Raw genomic sequence first — 5,897 nt, forward strand, 5'->3', positions numbered from 1 at the left:
AGGTGAGAAATGGAGACAGTGAATGACATCACTAAACCCCAACGTCAGCTGTAACTTCTTACAAGACATGTCCCAGGAGGTAAGGGAAACGAAAGCAAAAGTGAACTATTGGGACTACATCAAGGTAAAAAGCTTCTGCACAGTGAAGGAAACCATCAACAAAACTAAAAGACAGCCTATGGAGTAGGAGAAGATATTTGCAAATGACATATCCGATAGAGTTAGTATCCAAAATCTATAAAGAAGTTATCCAAAAAGAGAAGAAGAAGAAGAAGAAGAAGAAGAAGAAGAAGAAGAAGAAGAAGAAGAAGTCATCCAATTCAACACCTGAAAAACAATCCATCCAGAGATGGGCAGAAGACATGAAGAGACGCTTTGCCAAAGAAGACATCCAGATGGCAAACAGACACATGGAAAGATGTTCAACATCACTCATCATCAGGGAAATACAAATCAAAACCACAATGAGACACCATCTTACAGTTGTCAAATGACTAAAATTAACAACGCAAGAAACAACAGGTGTTGGTGGGGATGTGGAGAAAGGAGAACCCTCTTGCACTGTTGGTGGGAATGCAAACTGGTGCAGCCACCCTTGAAAACAGTATGGAGATTCCTCAAAAAGTTAAAAAATGAACTACCCTGTGATCCAGCAATTGCACTACTAGGAATTCACCCAAAGGATAGAATCATACAGATTCGGAGGGGTATATGCACCTCAGTGTCTATAAAAGCGTTATCAATAGTAAACAAACTATGGAGAGAGCACAAATGCCCACTGACTGATGAATGGATAAAGAAGATATGATATATACATATATATGTGTGTATATATATATATATATATACACACACACAATGGAATATTACTGAGCTATCAGAAAAAAATGAAATCTTGCTGTGTGTGATGACATGGTTGGAGCTAGAGTGCATTATGCTAAACCAAACAAGTCAGTTAGAGAAAGACAAATGTCATATAATCTCACTCATATGTGGAATTTAAGAAACAAAACAGATGAATATATGCGAAGAGGGGAAAGGAAAAAGAAAAAGAAGAGAGGGAAACAAACCATAAGAGATTCTTAACAATAGAGAATAAACAGGGTTGATGGAGAGGAAGTGGGTGGAGGATGTGTTAGATGAGTGATGGATATTAAGGAGAGCACTTATTGTGATGAGTACTGGGTGTTGTGTGTAAGTCATGAATCACTGAATTCTACTCCTGAAACCAATATTGCACTGTATGTTAACTAAAATTTAAATTAAAAAAATGACCAAGACTTTTATGCACTACATTAAAATAAATATGTTAATGATAATTTAAGGTAAAAATGTCTGTTGGCCTGAATGATTTGGGAGAGCCCTTCAGTTGCTCTCAAATCTCCTAAACCACACCAGATATTTGAATAATACAATGTTAGTCCAGTGCTGGGTATTGTGATGATAATTAAGAATGAGAAGATTTGAAAAAAAAAAAAAAAGGAGAGGAAAAATGGCTTCTTAGGCTCCCTATGATCTTCATAAAATGTCCACAGTCAGGGCTCAGAAACTCACAGTTCATTGGGTGGCTGATAATGTCCATTATTGCCTAAAGAAAATCCACCTTGATTCAAAATACAGGAAATACAGGTATGAATAAGAAGTATTCATATTGGTTTGAAGTAAATTAATATCATAGTGATAGGGGAACCTGAGTGGCTCAGCCGGTTAAGTGTCTGCCTTTGGCTCAGGTCATGATCCTGAGGTCCTGGGGTCAGCCCCAAGTTAGACTCCCTGCTCAGTGGGAAGCCCTCTCCTCCCTGCTCATGCTCTCTCTCGTTCTCTCTATCTCTCTCGCTCTCTCCAATAAAATAAATGAATCTTTTTAAAAAATATATCATAGTGATAGAATGAAGGTATTAAAAAGGTCTTCTTATCCAATGCCTCTTTATAGGTGAAGGCTCTAAGGTCCAGAGAACACCTGGGCAAGGTCACAAGGGAAGCAGAAGGAAAAATTGTAAAAGTTCTCCTGACACCTAGTCTATTGATTTACTTCTTAATTTTCAGTACTCCCAAGTTTTCCCTGTTTTTTAGGGCTTGAGTCATTCAGACCTTCAAATAAACCCAAATAAACTAGAGACTCAGGTAATAAAAGGACTTGGAAGGCCAAATAAAATAAATTTGATGTTGTTTTCATTATAATAATAGCAATTATTTATTGACCACTTATAATATTTATTTTCCATGGATTATCTCATTTAATCCAAGTTTTAAATGAATTCATTTTTAGTGCAGCCTTAAAATGGAATAATCCCTGATGATTACAAAAGCTGTTTTACCAGTCTCCTTTGACTATGTAATACAAACGAGTTTTGTTCCTGAGCAGATGGGATATACCAACTCAAAATTCTGCAAACTGGTATCCTTTGACCTGGTAGCTCCATTTATGTAAGTTTATTTTAAGAAAGTAATCATTAATATGTTCAAAGGTGACGTTCTATGATTGTTTGCTGTATGTAGCATTCTTTGGAATATGGAAAAATTAGAAATAGTCTTTAATGGTCAACAAATGGGACTGATTGTACAATGCAATATTCTGTAGACATTAAGAATGATACTATAGGTAAATCTTTAACAACATGGAAAGATGTTCACAATATATTTCAAAGGGGGAAAAAAGCAGATCACAAAATGTATGCTTAGAATGACACTCTTTGAAAAAAAAAAAAAGAATGACACTCTTTGTGAAAGGGCAGTGTTTATTTTGGAAGGTGAGATTATGAGTGATTTTTAGTTCTTTTGCTTATCTGCATTAAAAAATCAGTAGTAAATTTTTATTATTTTGTCATTAATGTAAATTTTTAAAATGAATCATTATCTCTGATTATTATCAAAGTACCTATAAGGCAAGGCATTGTGCCAAAGATGGGCAGACAAGAATTCAGGGCAGTTTAGCACAGTAAAGAACATAGTCTTAGCCACTATAGAGAGTGTATTAATCAAACCTAGCTTCCAAGTTGTAGCTCTACCCTCCTTAAGGTATGTCATCTTGAACAAGTTACTTGGTTTTTCTAAGCCTAAAACCAGTAATGATAATAATAGCTAACTTTCATAGAGAGTTGACTTTGTGCTAAGCACTATGCTAAGCACTTTGTATATAATTTCATCCCCACATCAGCTGATGAGGAAATTGAGGCTTAAATTAAGGGAAGGCAAATAACTTGCCTAGTTTACACAGTTAGATAAATACATCACAGTATGTTTGAGAGGATTAAATGTAAGGAGATACTTAAAGCACTTAGCCTAACACACTGCCAGGTAGATGTATATAAACTTGAAACCTGTCGTTTTCAATAATTTAGGCACAACCCTTATAGCAAAACTCTGCTTTTTATAATCATCTTACTACTCAATCACCTCTCCAGGGAATCTAATTTTTCTATTCGGTGTGGTGGGTAAGAGCATGGGCTCTAAAACCTGCCTTGTTTTGAATCCTAGCTCTACCACTTATTAGCCCTGTGACCTTGGCTAAGCTACTTCACCTCTTTGTTCTTCAGTTTTCTTGTCTGTAAGATGGGCATAATATTAGAACTGACTTCTTGGGGGTTGTTCTGAGTATTAAAGAGTTAACAGACAGAAAGCAATAGGAATAATGCCTGGAGTTCTTTGAATGTTTACACACATTTTACAAATTGTAAGTTCTTTTTGACACTTATGTAAAGATTTTAGTATGTTCCTTATATTGATATCTGAAAATATTGTTATTTAACACTAAAGATTGTGTAAATGCACAACCTGTCAGAATTCATAGGAGGAAGCTGTCCCCATTTAAAAGAAACTCATGTAGCGTTTATGTGTGCTTGTGTTACTAAGACGTAATTCAAACCCAGATGTGAGGTATACAGCAAAAATAATCAATTCTTCCAGTCTTAAATTTTCCAAAATCAGTTGAGCCATAAATTCTTCAAAGAAAAGAATCTGGCATATTTAGAACTTTACGTTGTCATGCATTTTGTTTATTATATTCAAAGATTTGATCTATTCTCCAGATTTATGAGGTCTTTTGAAAACAATTGAAAACTTCTACACATAAATAAGAAATAACATATCTTCAATTTCGTACTCAAATATGTTAAGGTAATACTACTTATGAAAAACTCATAAAAAATAAATCATCATAGAATTAAGAACCATAGTACAAGAAAAAGCTATTTCTCATCAACTGAAAATATCTTTTAGGCTATACTATATATATGTATATATTGCAATATATAAAATATTAATTTTATCAATATCAATTTTATTTTATATATTAAGGTTAATTAATATATACGATATTAATTTTATCCAGATGGTATTAACTATCTAAAACAAATGTTTTGGAATTATGTTAAATTCTCCAAAGTATATTAATTTACATTCCTTCCCAATACAAACCATAAATAGAATCTGTTATAATTTTACCATTACAAGTCTTTTGTGATTCTAGGATAGTCAACCTCATGTAACAAAGCAAGTAGTAAGAGATGGAAACTTACTTTTTGACTCTGAAAGGCAATTCCTGGGTTAAGGACAATGTTATTTTTCTTCAAAAGTCTCAAATCTTCACACAAAGGCTTCACAAGCTCATTGTGAACCTTAATTATAAGGGCACCTGTGTTTCTTTGTTTATCTGGTTGGTTGGACCTGAGGATTTGATTTGCCACACTCCTCCCCTGTCCCGCCCTATTTCTTTCTTAATGAGAACAACTTAACAATAGCATCTGTACAACCTCCAAAGCTCAAATAATGAGCGGGGAGGAACACAGGTAGTAGTTATGATGGGGGCGCATTTGCTGCTTAACCTTCATGTAAAGGGCTAAAATTCAGGGTAGTAAGGATAAACTCGAGGGATAGATCACTTTTAAACACAGGAGAGGTTTCAGAACATGAGGCCCCATCCTCCCCCTTCTACTCTCACCTTTCTCCCCCACCCCACTACCACCCTACTTTTCTCCCTGGAGAGGCAGTGTGAAATTAGATCAGTCAGGTTAATCCCACTCTGTTATTCAAGACCTCTGTGATCTTTGGCAAGCTTTTTTTCTTTTTTCTTTTTTTAAAATCTATCTGAGCCTCAGTTTCTGTATAACAGAGATAATAAATAGAGAAAATCTGACCTTGTAGATTTTATGAAGATTATTTTTAATGTTACTGGAAAAAGTGTATATGGTAACCATTAATACCAGTTGCTTCTTTTTCCCCTTTCTCCTCTTAATGGTACACATTCATCAAAGCTCCAGCTATACCTATCTGTAGAAGAATAGGCATGTGTGAAGACATGAATAATATTTGAAGGATTTGGGAATTTGATTAAAATAAAAAGTGCATCTATTGTTTTCATCATGAACATCTCCTGAAAGAGAAGAAAGAACTCTATTCTTTCAGCAAGTGTTCACTGAGCACGTACTAGGTCTAGGCTTCCTGTTAACCACTGGTGGTGGAAGTTATAATCTGTCCTCAAGATCACAGCCAGAAGGGACAATAGACGAGGAAATTACAGACTGTGATAGTACAATGTAACCCAGTGTTAATAAGTACTAAAACAGAAGTACCAGGGACCTTGAGAGTACAGAGTAGGGCATCCAAGGCAGCTTGGGGGAGATGGACTTAGATGGGAGAGGGACCCCAGAAGATTCTTAGAAAGAAAAATGATTCCAGAATTGAGTTTTGAAGAACAGGTAGGATTTAGAAGATGAAAGACTGAACATTGAAACTTGATAGAGGTAATGTGCCTTTTAAAAAAAGATCTATCTGCTCTGCATAGCTGTGAAATAAATGGTATATTCCATCGTCAAAATAACACTACATTATAATGTTACTATTATGAATATAACAGAATTTGTGGATTCTTGAATGTTTCATCACATGAGATTTCAATG

This window comes from Vulpes vulpes, chromosome 10, assembly GCF_048418805.1.
Source record: "Vulpes vulpes isolate BD-2025 chromosome 10, VulVul3, whole genome shotgun sequence".
Lineage (NCBI taxonomy): Eukaryota > Metazoa > Chordata > Mammalia > Carnivora > Canidae > Vulpes > Vulpes vulpes.